Consider the following 13,781-nt stretch of genomic DNA (forward strand, 5'->3'; position numbering starts at 1 on the left):
TGAGCTCAGAAGCTCAATGTCTATCATGACCTCTCTTTTAGAATGTCCAAGAGCAAGCAAACTATTCCTCCAGGAGAGGGCGCCAACAGACTACTAAAGAGATCATCATTACTCAAAGAAAACCCCAAAAACCAATGCATGATAGGAATAAACAGGTAACTTTCTTTGGAGTGGAAGCGGAGAGATCGCACCAGATGCCAATTCTAGATGTTATCACACCTGTGGTCACTGCAGCAGCAGGTGAATCCACTTTGTCCAAAAGGGATCTATTCCATTCAATTGCAAATGATCTAGATAAGACAGAGAACTGCAGCACGGGGACATAGCCGAGTTGGTCAGGTTGAGTGGTGATGAGTTTGCTATTTGGATGAATAAAGAAAGTCAAAAGTGTGAAAGATAAAAAACAAAAGGAGGAAGTGTGAAAAGTGAATGGGCCAAATTGAGGTGCATATGAAGACGTATGCTTTCTTCCAATTCATTAAATCGGGCTAATATGAATCAGGTGAATTGAGTTCTGCTTTTGGAAACTGGGTTAAGAAGGGGTGCACCGTTCCTGGAGGTACTGCAATACCAGGTCAATGCGTGGAGTGGACAGAGCAAGCTCTTTTTCCATCTCCCTGTTCTAAAAATCCATTTAATATATGGTCCCCAGATAGGGGACGTATCAGATATTAAACTGATAAGAACAGATACTACACTTGATCTTAGCCAAAAGGCCGAGAAGCGATAACCAGAATTGGTTTGGGCCTCGAGTGGCACCCTGGCCTATGCCGGACACATCTTAGGGAGAGAGAGCGAGAGGGAGACAAACCCACGCCTACACAAGACATTTTGTCACCCAAGCCAACCCTTGAAAAGGCTGCTTTGCAGAGCCAAAACAAGAAGAATGGTGCGTTTTGCAGCCGCCGCCCACTGCAATGAATCTGAATAACTCCTCCTTTAGGGCGCAAGCAACTCCCCTCCCCCTTGCAGTCTTTCCAATTCACGATACAAAAAGACGGACAGGACAGGTTGCCTGACTTTCCGTCACTGCCACCCTTTGCCATCCTTACCCGTAGAAAGCCCTTTCATCATCCCCAAACCCTAATCTTTTCCCTTTCCTTCCCAGCCCCCAAACCCTGCCCTCTGTACCTTTCTCACCACCCGCTTCCCTTCTCCTGTCATCCCCCTACCACCCGGGAAAAAAAGAGATTGCCCCCTCCTTCCACTAGCCCACCCTCCCACCCAAAGAACAACTTCTTCTGCGCAGCTTGTTTTCTAGGCAGCAGCGCTATTGTGATGTCATCGGGGGGCATTGTGACAAGCCGCCAGTGTTCCGTCTCTTCATGTTGTGCACAGTTCAAACGGAAAATACATCAACAGGCAGACTACAGAAAAGCTTACTATCAAAGGTTAGAGGGGGGCTTTCTCAGAGGGCTTTTTACAGTTTTTCTATTCCCAATTAGCCGTTTAAGTGTACTTATTGAAAGTAGTAATTCTTTCATAGGCCGCCCTTTCTTAGTATTTGACGTTCCTTATATTGCGGTATGAGGCTTCGCAGTAGGTTGCAAACATTCATCACCCATGACTTTCCCCAATTGAGCTCAGAAGCTCAATGTCTATCATGACCTCTCTTTTAGAATGTCCAAGAGCAAGCAAACTATTCCTCCAGGAGAGGGCGCCAACAGACTACTAAAGAGATCATCATTACTCAAAGAAAACCCCAAAAACCAATGCATGATAGGAATAAACAGGTAACTTTCTTTGGAGTGGAAGCGGAGAGATCGCACCAGATGCCAATTCTAGATGTTATCACACCTGTGGTCACTGCAGCAGCAGGTGAATCCACTTTGTCCAAAAGGGATCTATTCCATTCAATTGCAAATGATCTAGATAAGACAGAGAACTGCAGCACGGGGACATAGCCGAGTTGGTCAGGTTGAGTGGTGATGAGTTTGCTATTTGGATGAATAAAGAAAGTCAAAAGTGTGAAAGATAAAAAACAAAAGGAGGAAGTGTGAAAAGTGAATGGGCCAAATTGAGGTGCATATGAAGACGTATGCTTTCTTCCAATTCATTAAATCGGGCTAATATGAATCAGGTGAATTGAGTTCTGCTTTTGGAAACTGGGTTAAGAAGGGGTGCACCGTTCCTGGAGGTACTGCAATACCAGGTCAATGCGTGGAGTGGACAGAGCAAGCTCTTTTTCCATCTCCCTGTTCTAAAAATCCATTTAATATATGGTCCCCAGATAGGGGACGTATCAGATATTAAACTGATAAGAACAGATACTACACTTGATCTTAGCCAAAAGGCCGAGAAGCGATAACCAGAATTGGTTTGGGCCTCGAGTGGCACCCTGGCCTATGCCGGACACATCTTAGGGAGAGAGAGCGAGAGGGAGACAAACCCACGCCTACACAAGACATTTTGTCACCCAAGCCAACCCTTGAAAAGGCTGCTTTGCAGAGCCAAAACAAGAAGAATGGTGCGTTTTGCAGCCGCCGCCCACTGCAATGAATCTGAATAACTCCTCCTTTAGGGCGCAAGCAACTCCCCTCCCCCTTGCAGTCTTTCCAATTCACGATACAAAAAGACGGACAGGACAGGTTGCCTGACTTTCCGTCACTGCCACCCTTTGCCATCCTTACCCGTAGAAAGCCCTTTCATCATCCCCAAACCCTAATCTTTTCCCTTTCCTTCCCAGCCCCCAAACCCTGCCCTCTGTACCTTTCTCACCCCCGCTTCCCTTCTCCTGTCATCCCCCTACCACCCGGGAAAAAAAGAGATTGCCCCCTCCTTCCACTAGCCCACCCTCCCACCCAAAGAACAACTTCTTCTGCGCAGCTTGTTTTCTAGGCAGCAGCGCTATTGTGATGTCATCGGGGGGCATTGTGACAAGCCGCCAGTGTTCCGTCTCTTCATGTTGTGCACAGTTCAAACGGAAAATACATCAACAGGCAGACTACAGAAAAGCTTACTATCAAAGGTTAGAGGGGGGCTTTCTCAGAGGGCTTTTTACAGTTTTTCTATTCCCAATTAGCCGTTTAAGTGTACTTATTGAAAGTAGTAATTCTTTCATAGGCCGCCCTTTCTTAGTATTTGACGTTCCTTATATTGCGGTATGAGGCTTCGCAGTAGGTTGCAAACATTCATCACCCATGACTTTCCCCAATTGAGCTCAGAAGCTCAATGTCTATCATGACCTCTCTTTTAGAATGTCCAAGAGCAAGCAAACTATTCCTCCAGGAGAGGGCGCCAACAGACTACTAAAGAGATCATCATTACTCAAAGAAAACCCCAAAAACCAATGCATGATAGGAATAAACAGGTAACTTTCTTTGGAGTGGAAGCGGAGAGATCGCACCAGATGCCAATTCTAGATGTTATCACACCTGTGGTCACTGCAGCAGCAGGTGAATCCACTTTGTCCAAAAGGGATCTATTCCATTCAATTGCAAATGATCTAGATAAGACAGAGAACTGCAGCACGGGGACATAGCCGAGTTGGTCAGGTTGAGTGGTGATGAGTTTGCTATTTGGATGAATAAAGAAAGTCAAAAGTGTGAAAGATAAAAAACAAAAGGAGGAAGTGTGAAAAGTGAATGGGCCAAATTGAGGTGCATATGAAGACGTATGCTTTCTTCCAATTCATTAAATCGGGCTAATATGAATCAGGTGAATTGAGTTCTGCTTTTGGAAACTGGGTTAAGAAGGGGTGCACCGTTCCTGGAGGTACTGCAATACCAGGTCAATGCGTGGAGTGGACAGAGCAAGCTCTTTTTCCATCTCCCTGTTCTAAAAATCCATTTAATATATGGTCCCCAGATAGGGGACGTATCAGATATTAAACTGATAAGAACAGATACTACACTTGATCTTAGCCAAAAGGCCGAGAAGCGATAACCAGAATTGGTTTGGGCCTCGAGTGGCACCCTGGCCTATGCCGGACACATCTTAGGGAGAGAGAGCGAGAGGGAGACAAACCCACGCCTACACAAGACATTTTGTCACCCAAGCCAACCCTTGAAAAGGCTGCTTTGCAGAGCCAAAACAAGAAGAATGGTGCGTTTTGCAGCCGCCGCCCACTGCAATGAATCTGAATAACTCCTCCTTTAGGGCGCAAGCAACTCCCCTCCCCCTTGCAGTCTTTCCAATTCACGATACAAAAAGACGGACAGGACAGGTTGCCTGACTTTCCGTCACTGCCACCCTTTGCCATCCTTACCCGTAGAAAGCCCTTTCATCATCCCCAAACCCTAATCTTTTCCCTTTCCTTCCCAGCCCCCAAACCCTGCCCTCTGTACCTTTCTCACCACCCGCTTCCCTTCTCCTGTCATCCCCCTACCACCCGGGAAAAAAAGAGATTGCCCCCTCCTTCCACTAGCCCACCCTCCCACCCAAAGAACAACTTCTTCTGCGCAGCTTGTTTTCTAGGCAGCAGCGCTATTGTGATGTCATCGGGGGGCATTGTGACAAGCCGCCAGTGTTCCGTCTCTTCATGTTGTGCACAGTTCAAACGGAAAATACATCAACAGGCAGACTACAGAAAAGCTTACTATCAAAGGTTAGAGGGGGGCTTTCTCAGAGGGCTTTTTACAGTTTTTCTATTCCCAATTAGCCGTTTAAGTGTACTTATTGAAAGTAGTAATTCTTTCATAGGCCGCCCTTTCTTAGTATTTGACGTTCCTTATATTGCGGTATGAGGCTTCGCAGTAGGTTGCAAACATTCATCACCCATGACTTTCCCCAATTGAGCTCAGAAGCTCAATGTCTATCATGACCTCTCTTTTAGAATGTCCAAGAGCAAGCAAACTATTCCTCCAGGAGAGGGCGCCAACAGACTACTAAAGAGATCATCATTACTCAAAGAAAACCCCAAAAACCAATGCATGATAGGAATAAACAGGTAACTTTCTTTGGAGTGGAAGCGGAGAGATCGCACCAGATGCCAATTCTAGATGTTATCACACCTGTGGTCACTGCAGCAGCAGGTGAATCCACTTTGTCCAAAAGGGATCTATTCCATTCAATTGCAAATGATCTAGATAAGACAGAGAACTGCAGCACGGGGACATAGCCGAGTTGGTCAGGTTGAGTGGTGATGAGTTTGCTATTTGGATGAATAAAGAAAGTCAAAAGTGTGAAAGATAAAAAACAAAAGGAGGAAGTGTGAAAAGTGAATGGGCCAAATTGAGGTGCATATGAAGACGTATGCTTTCTTCCAATTCATTAAATCGGGCTAATATGAATCAGGTGAATTGAGTTCTGCTTTTGGAAACTGGGTTAAGAAGGGGTGCACCGTTCCTGGAGGTACTGCAATACCAGGTCAATGCGTGGAGTGGACAGAGCAAGCTCTTTTTCCATCTCCCTGTTCTAAAAATCCATTTAATATATGGTCCCCAGATAGGGGACGTATCAGATATTAAACTGATAAGAACAGATACTACACTTGATCTTAGCCAAAAGGCCGAGAAGCGATAACCAGAATTGGTTTGGGCCTCGAGTGGCACCCTGGCCTATGCCGGACACATCTTAGGGAGAGAGAGCGAGAGGGAGACAAACCCACGCCTACACAAGACATTTTGTCACCCAAGCCAACCCTTGAAAAGGCTGCTTTGCAGAGCCAAAACAAGAAGAATGGTGCGTTTTGCAGCCGCCGCCCACTGCAATGAATCTGAATAACTCCTCCTTTAGGGCGCAAGCAACTCCCCTCCCCCTTGCAGTCTTTCCAATTCACGATACAAAAAGACGGACAGGACAGGTTGCCTGACTTTCCGTCACTGCCACCCTTTGCCATCCTTACCCGTAGAAAGCCCTTTCATCATCCCCAAACCCTAATCTTTTCCCTTTCCTTCCCAGCCCCCAAACCCTGCCCTCTGTACCTTTCTCACCACCCGCTTCCCTTCTCCTGTCATCCCCCTACCACCCGGGAAAAAAAGAGATTGCCCCCTCCTTCCACTAGCCCACCCTCCCACCCAAAGAACAACTTCTTCTGCGCAGCTTGTTTTCTAGGCAGCAGCGCTATTGTGATGTCATCGGGGGGCATTGTGACAAGCCGCCAGTGTTCCGTCTCTTCATGTTGTGCACAGTTCAAACGGAAAATACATCAACAGGCAGACTACAGAAAAGCTTACTATCAAAGGTTAGAGGGGGGCTTTCTCAGAGGGCTTTTTACAGTTTTTCTATTCCCAATTAGCCGTTTAAGTGTACTTATTGAAAGTAGTAATTCTTTCATAGGCCGCCCTTTCTTAGTATTTGACGTTCCTTATATTGCGGTATGAGGCTTCGCAGTAGGTTGCAAACATTCATCACCCATGACTTTCCCCAATTGAGCTCAGAAGCTCAATGTCTATCATGACCTCTCTTTTAGAATGTCCAAGAGCAAGCAAACTATTCCTCCAGGAGAGGGCGCCAACAGACTACTAAAGAGATCATCATTACTCAAAGAAAACCCCAAAAACCAATGCATGATAGGAATAAACAGGTAACTTTCTTTGGAGTGGAAGCGGAGAGATCGCACCAGATGCCAATTCTAGATGTTATCACACCTGTGGTCACTGCAGCAGCAGGTGAATCCACTTTGTCCAAAAGGGATCTATTCCATTCAATTGCAAATGATCTAGATAAGACAGAGAACTGCAGCACGGGGACATAGCCGAGTTGGTCAGGTTGAGTGGTGATGAGTTTGCTATTTGGATGAATAAAGAAAGTCAAAAGTGTGAAAGATAAAAAACAAAAGGAGGAAGTGTGAAAAGTGAATGGGCCAAATTGAGGTGCATATGAAGACGTATGCTTTCTTCCAATTCATTAAATCGGGCTAATATGAATCAGGTGAATTGAGTTCTGCTTTTGGAAACTGGGTTAAGAAGGGGTGCACCGTTCCTGGAGGTACTGCAATACCAGGTCAATGCGTGGAGTGGACAGAGCAAGCTCTTTTTCCATCTCCCTGTTCTAAAAATCCATTTAATATATGGTCCCCAGATAGGGGACGTATCAGATATTAAACTGATAAGAACAGATACTACACTTGATCTTAGCCAAAAGGCCGAGAAGCGATAACCAGAATTGGTTTGGGCCTCGAGTGGCACCCTGGCCTATGCCGGACACATCTTAGGGAGAGAGAGCGAGAGGGAGACAAACCCACGCCTACACAAGACATTTTGTCACCCAAGCCAACCCTTGAAAAGGCTGCTTTGCAGAGCCAAAACAAGAAGAATGGTGCGTTTTGCAGCCGCCGCCCACTGCAATGAATCTGAATAACTCCTCCTTTAGGGCGCAAGCAACTCCCCTCCCCCTTGCAGTCTTTCCAATTCACGATACAAAAAGACGGACAGGACAGGTTGCCTGACTTTCCGTCACTGCCACCCTTTGCCATCCTTACCCGTAGAAAGCCCTTTCATCATCCCCAAACCCTAATCTTTTCCCTTTCCTTCCCAGCCCCCAAACCCTGCCCTCTGTACCTTTCTCACCACCCGCTTCCCTTCTCCTGTCATCCCCCTACCACCCGGGAAAAAAAGAGATTGCCCCCTCCTTCCACTAGCCCACCCTCCCACCCAAAGAACAACTTCTTCTGCGCAGCTTGTTTTCTAGGCAGCAGCGCTATTGTGATGTCATCGGGGGGCATTGTGACAAGCCGCCAGTGTTCCGTCTCTTCATGTTGTGCACAGTTCAAACGGAAAATACATCAACAGGCAGACTACAGAAAAGCTTACTATCAAAGGTTAGAGGGGGGCTTTCTCAGAGGGCTTTTTACAGTTTTTCTATTCCCAATTAGCCGTTTAAGTGTACTTATTGAAAGTAGTAATTCTTTCATAGGCCGCCCTTTCTTAGTATTTGACGTTCCTTATATTGCGGTATGAGGCTTCGCAGTAGGTTGCAAACATTCATCACCCATGACTTTCCCCAATTGAGCTCAGAAGCTCAATGTCTATCATGACCTCTCTTTTAGAATGTCCAAGAGCAAGCAAACTATTCCTCCAGGATGAGGGCGCCAACAGACTACTAAAGAGATCATCATTACTCAAAGAAAACCCCAAAAACCAATGCATGATAGGAATAAACAGGTAACTTTCTTTGGAGTGGAAGCGGAGAGATCGCACCAGATGCCAATTCTAGATGTTATCACACCTGTGGTCACTGCAGCAGCAGGTGAATCCACTTTGTCCAAAAGGGATCTATTCCATTCAATTGCAAATGATCTAGATAAGACAGAGAACTGCAGCACGGGGACATAGCCGAGTTGGTCAGGTTGAGTGGTGATGAGTTTGCTATTTGGATGAATAAAGAAAGTCAAAAGTGTGAAAGATAAAAAACAAAAGGAGGAAGTGTGAAAAGTGAATGGGCCAAATTGAGGTGCATATGAAGACGTATGCTTTCTTCCAATTCATTAAATCGGGCTAATATGAATCAGGTGAATTGAGTTCTGCTTTTGGAAACTGGGTTAAGAAGGGGTGCACCGTTCCTGGAGGTACTGCAATACCAGGTCAATGCGTGGAGTGGACAGAGCAAGCTCTTTTTCCATCTCCCTGTTCTAAAAATCCATTTAATATATGGTCCCCAGATAGGGGACGTATCAGATATTAAACTGATAAGAACAGATACTACACTTGATCTTAGCCAAAAGGCCGAGAAGCGATAACCAGAATTGGTTTGGGCCTCGAGTGGCACCCTGGCCTATGCCGGACACATCTTAGGGAGAGAGAGCGAGAGGGAGACAAACCCACGCCTACACAAGACATTTTGTCACCCAAGCCAACCCTTGAAAAGGCTGCTTTGCAGAGCCAAAACAAGAAGAATGGTGCGTTTTGCAGCCGCCGCCCACTGCAATGAATCTGAATAACTCCTCCTTTAGGGCGCAAGCAACTCCCCTCCCCCTTGCAGTCTTTCCAATTCACGATACAAAAAGACGGACAGGACAGGTTGCCTGACTTTCCGTCACTGCCACCCTTTGCCATCCTTACCCGTAGAAAGCCCTTTCATCATCCCCAAACCCTAATCTTTTCCCTTTCCTTCCCAGCCCCCAAACCCTGCCCTCTGTACCTTTCTCACCACCCGCTTCCCTTCTCCTGTCATCCCCCTACCACCCGGGAAAAAAAGAGATTGCCCCCTCCTTCCACTAGCCCACCCTCCCACCCAAAGAACAACTTCTTCTGCGCAGCTTGTTTTCTAGGCAGCAGCGCTATTGTGATGTCATCGGGGGGCATTGTGACAAGCCGCCAGTGTTCCGTCTCTTCATGTTGTGCACAGTTCAAACGGAAAATACATCAACAGGCAGACTACAGAAAAGCTTACTATCAAAGGTTAGAGGGGGGCTTTCTCAGAGGGCTTTTTACAGTTTTTCTATTCCCAATTAGCCGTTTAAGTGTACTTATTGAAAGTAGTAATTCTTTCATAGGCCGCCCTTTCTTAGTATTTGACGTTCCTTATATTGCGGTATGAGGCTTCGCAGTAGGTTGCAAACATTCATCACCCATGACTTTCCCCAATTGAGCTCAGAAGCTCAATGTCTATCATGACCTCTCTTTTAGAATGTCCAAGAGCAAGCAAACTATTCCTCCAGGAGAGGGCGCCAACAGACTACTAAAGAGATCATCATTACTCAAAGAAAACCCCAAAAACCAATGCATGATAGGAATAAACAGGTAACTTTCTTTGGAGTGGAAGCGGAGAGATCGCACCAGATGCCAATTCTAGATGTTATCACACCTGTGGTCACTGCAGCAGCAGGTGAATCCACTTTGTCCAAAAGGGATCTATTCCATTCAATTGCAAATGATCTAGATAAGACAGAGAACTGCAGCACGGGGACATAGCCGAGTTGGTCAGGTTGAGTGGTGATGAGTTTGCTATTTGGATGAATAAAGAAAGTCAAAAGTGTGAAAGATAAAAAACAAAAGGAGGAAGTGTGAAAAGTGAATGGGCCAAATTGAGGTGCATATGAAGACGTATGCTTTCTTCCAATTCATTAAATCGGGCTAATATGAATCAGGTGAATTGAGTTCTGCTTTTGGAAACTGGGTTAAGAAGGGGTGCACCGTTCCTGGAGGTACTGCAATACCAGGTCAATGCGTGGAGTGGACAGAGCAAGCTCTTTTTCCATCTCCCTGTTCTAAAAATCCATTTAATATATGGTCCCCAGATAGGGGACGTATCAGATATTAAACTGATAAGAACAGATACTACACTTGATCTTAGCCAAAAGGCCGAGAAGCGATAACCAGAATTGGTTTGGGCCTCGAGTGGCACCCTGGCCTATGCCGGACACATCTTAGGGAGAGAGAGCGAGAGGGAGACAAACCCACGCCTACACAAGACATTTTGTCACCCAAGCCAACCCTTGAAAAGGCTGCTTTGCAGAGCCAAAACAAGAAGAATGGTGCGTTTTGCAGCCGCCGCCCACTGCAATGAATCTGAATAACTCCTCCTTTAGGGCGCAAGCAACTCCCCTCCCCCTTGCAGTCTTTCCAATTCACGATACAAAAAGACGGACAGGACAGGTTGCCTGACTTTCCGTCACTGCCACCCTTTGCCATCCTTACCCGTAGAAAGCCCTTTCATCATCCCCAAACCCTAATCTTTTCCCTTTCCTTCCCAGCCCCCAAACCCTGCCCTCTGTACCTTTCTCACCACCCGCTTCCCTTCTCCTGTCATCCCCCTACCACCCGGGAAAAAAAGAGATTGCCCCCTCCTTCCACTAGCCCACCCTCCCACCCAAAGAACAACTTCTTCTGCGCAGCTTGTTTTCTAGGCAGCAGCGCTATTGTGATGTCATCGGGGGGCATTGTGACAAGCCGCCAGTGTTCCGTCTCTTCATGTTGTGCACAGTTCAAACGGAAAATACATCAACAGGCAGACTACAGAAAAGCTTACTATCAAAGGTTAGAGGGGGGCTTTCTCAGAGGGCTTTTTACAGTTTTTCTATTCCCAATTAGCCGTTTAAGTGTACTTATTGAAAGTAGTAATTCTTTCATAGGCCGCCCTTTCTTAGTATTTGACGTTCCTTATATTGCGGTATGAGGCTTCGCAGTAGGTTGCAAACATTCATCACCCATGACTTTCCCCAATTGAGCTCAGAAGCTCAATGTCTATCATGACCTCTCTTTTAGAATGTCCAAGAGCAAGCAAACTATTCCTCCAGGAGAGGGCGCCAACAGACTACTAAAGAGATCATCATTACTCAAAGAAAACCCCAAAAACCAATGCATGATAGGAATAAACAGGTAACTTTCTTTGGAGTGGAAGCGGAGAGATCGCACCAGATGCCAATTCTAGATGTTATCACACCTGTGGTCACTGCAGCAGCAGGTGAATCCACTTTGTCCAAAAGGGATCTATTCCATTCAATTGCAAATGATCTAGATAAGACAGAGAACTGCAGCACGGGGACATAGCCGAGTTGGTCAGGTTGAGTGGTGATGAGTTTGCTATTTGGATGAATAAAGAAAGTCAAAAGTGTGAAAGATAAAAAACAAAAGGAGGAAGTGTGAAAAGTGAATGGGCCAAATTGAGGTGCATATGAAGACGTATGCTTTCTTCCAATTCATTAAATCGGGCTAATATGAATCAGGTGAATTGAGTTCTGCTTTTGGAAACTGGGTTAAGAAGGGGTGCACCGTTCCTGGAGGTACTGCAATACCAGGTCAATGCGTGGAGTGGACAGAGCAAGCTCTTTTTCCATCTCCCTGTTCTAAAAATCCATTTAATATATGGTCCCCAGATAGGGGACGTATCAGATATTAAACTGATAAGAACAGATACTACACTTGATCTTAGCCAAAAGGCCGAGAAGCGATAACCAGAATTGGTTTGGGCCTCGAGTGGCACCCTGGCCTATGCCGGACACATCTTAGGGAGAGAGAGCGAGAGGGAGACAAACCCACGCCTACACAAGACATTTTGTCACCCAAGCCAACCCTTGAAAAGGCTGCTTTGCAGAGCCAAAACAAGAAGAATGGTGCGTTTTGCAGCCGCCGCCCACTGCAATGAATCTGAATAACTCCTCCTTTAGGGCGCAAGCAACTCCCCTCCCCCTTGCAGTCTTTCCAATTCACGATACAAAAAGACGGACAGGACAGGTTGCCTGACTTTCCGTCACTGCCACCCTTTGCCATCCTTACCCGTAGAAAGCCCTTTCATCATCCCCAAACCCTAATCTTTTCCCTTTCCTTCCCAGCCCCCAAACCCTGCCCTCTGTACCTTTCTCACCACCCGCTTCCCTTCTCCTGTCATCCCCCTACCACCCGGGAAAAAAAGAGATTGCCCCCTCCTTCCACTAGCCCACCCTCCCACCCAAAGAACAACTTCTTCTGCGCAGCTTGTTTTCTAGGCAGCAGCGCTATTGTGATGTCATCGGGGGGCATTGTGACAAGCCGCCAGTGTTCCGTCTCTTCATGTTGTGCACAGTTCAAACGGAAAATACATCAACAGGCAGACTACAGAAAAGCTTACTATCAAAGGTTAGAGGGGGGCTTTCTCAGAGGGCTTTTTACAGTTTTTCTATTCCCAATTAGCCGTTTAAGTGTACTTATTGAAAGTAGTAATTCTTTCATAGGCCGCCCTTTCTTAGTATTTGACGTTCCTTATATTGCGGTATGAGGCTTCGCAGTAGGTTGCAAACATTCATCACCCATGACTTTCCCCAATTGAGCTCAGAAGCTCAATGTCTATCATGACCTCTCTTTTAGAATGTCCAAGAGCAAGCAAACTATTCCTCCAGGAGAGGGCGCCAACAGACTACTAAAGAGATCATCATTACTCAAAGAAAACCCCAAAAACCAATGCATGATAGGAATAAACAGGTAACTTTCTTTGGAGTGGAAGCGGAGAGATCGCACCAGATGCCAATTCTAGATGTTATCACACCTGTGGTCACTGCAGCAGCAGGTGAATCCACTTTGTCCAAAAGGGATCTATTCCATTCAATTGCAAATGATCTAGATAAGACAGAGAACTGCAGCACGGGGACATAGCCGAGTTGGTCAGGTTGAGTGGTGATGAGTTTGCTATTTGGATGAATAAAGAAAGTCAAAAGTGTGAAAGATAAAAAACAAAAGGAGGAAGTGTGAAAAGTGAATGGGCCAAATTGAGGTGCATATGAAGACGTATGCTTTCTTCCAATTCATTAAATCGGGCTAATATGAATCAGGTGAATTGAGTTCTGCTTTTGGAAACTGGGTTAAGAAGGGGTGCACCGTTCCTGGAGGTACTGCAATACCAGGTCAATGCGTGGAGTGGACAGAGCAAGCTCTTTTTCCATCTCCCTGTTCTAAAAATCCATTTAATATATGGTCCCCAGATAGGGGACGTATCAGATATTAAACTGATAAGAACAGATACTACACTTGATCTTAGCCAAAAGGCCGAGAAGCGATAACCAGAATTGGTTTGGGCCTCGAGTGGCACCCTGGCCTATGCCGGACACATCTTAGGGAGAGAGAGCGAGAGGGAGACAAACCCACGCCTACACAAGACATTTTGTCACCCAAGCCAACCCTTGAAAAGGCTGCTTTGCAGAGCCAAAACAAGAAGAATGGTGCGTTTTGCAGCCGCCGCCCACTGCAATGAATCTGAATAACTCCTCCTTTAGGGCGCAAGCAACTCCCCTCCCCCTTGCAGTCTTTCCAATTCACGATACAAAAAGACGGACAGGACAGGTTGCCTGACTTTCCGTCACTGCCACCCTTTGCCATCCTTACCCGTAGAAAGCCCTTTCATCATCCCCAAACCCTAATCTTTTCCCTTTCCTTCCCAGCCCCCAAACCCTGCCCTCTGTACCTTTCTCACCACCCGCTTCCCTTCTC

General features: G+C 46.3%; 9 non-coding genes across 9 annotated transcripts; all 9 read right to left on the minus strand.

Moving 5' to 3' along the window:
- Nucleotides 1–537: 537 nt before the first annotated feature.
- On the minus strand, nt 538–728 carry LOC142269248 (U2 spliceosomal RNA). Its single transcript, XR_012734773.1, has one exon. It is a non-coding gene; the product is annotated as a U2 spliceosomal RNA (small nuclear RNA).
- A 1,387-nt stretch (nt 729–2,115) lies between these two features.
- On the minus strand, nt 2,116–2,306 carry LOC142269249 (U2 spliceosomal RNA). Its single transcript, XR_012734774.1, has one exon. It is a non-coding gene; the product is annotated as a U2 spliceosomal RNA (small nuclear RNA).
- Nucleotides 2,307–3,692: 1,386 nt separating this feature from the next.
- LOC142269250 (U2 spliceosomal RNA) lies at nt 3,693–3,883 on the minus strand. Its single transcript, XR_012734775.1, has one exon. It is a non-coding gene; the product is annotated as a U2 spliceosomal RNA (small nuclear RNA).
- A 1,387-nt stretch (nt 3,884–5,270) lies between these two features.
- On the minus strand, nt 5,271–5,461 carry LOC142269252 (U2 spliceosomal RNA). Its single transcript, XR_012734776.1, has one exon. It is a non-coding gene; the product is annotated as a U2 spliceosomal RNA (small nuclear RNA).
- Nucleotides 5,462–6,848: 1,387 nt separating this feature from the next.
- On the minus strand, nt 6,849–7,039 carry LOC142269254 (U2 spliceosomal RNA). Its single transcript, XR_012734778.1, has one exon. It is a non-coding gene; the product is annotated as a U2 spliceosomal RNA (small nuclear RNA).
- A 1,388-nt stretch (nt 7,040–8,427) lies between these two features.
- LOC142269255 (U2 spliceosomal RNA) lies at nt 8,428–8,618 on the minus strand. The gene has a single exon (XR_012734779.1). It is a non-coding gene; the product is annotated as a U2 spliceosomal RNA (small nuclear RNA).
- Nucleotides 8,619–10,005: 1,387 nt separating this feature from the next.
- Nucleotides 10,006–10,196, minus strand: LOC142269256 (U2 spliceosomal RNA). The gene has a single exon (XR_012734780.1). It is a non-coding gene; the product is annotated as a U2 spliceosomal RNA (small nuclear RNA).
- Nucleotides 10,197–11,583: 1,387 nt separating this feature from the next.
- LOC142269258 (U2 spliceosomal RNA) lies at nt 11,584–11,774 on the minus strand. Its single transcript, XR_012734781.1, has one exon. It is a non-coding gene; the product is annotated as a U2 spliceosomal RNA (small nuclear RNA).
- A 1,387-nt stretch (nt 11,775–13,161) lies between these two features.
- LOC142269259 (U2 spliceosomal RNA) lies at nt 13,162–13,352 on the minus strand. The gene has a single exon (XR_012734782.1). It is a non-coding gene; the product is annotated as a U2 spliceosomal RNA (small nuclear RNA).
- Between the last annotated feature and the right edge of the window lie 429 nt (nt 13,353–13,781).

Source organism: Anomaloglossus baeobatrachus, unplaced genomic scaffold (assembly GCF_048569485.1).
Source record: "Anomaloglossus baeobatrachus isolate aAnoBae1 unplaced genomic scaffold, aAnoBae1.hap1 Scaffold_3153, whole genome shotgun sequence".
NCBI classification, from domain to species: Eukaryota; Metazoa; Chordata; class Amphibia; order Anura; family Aromobatidae; genus Anomaloglossus; species Anomaloglossus baeobatrachus.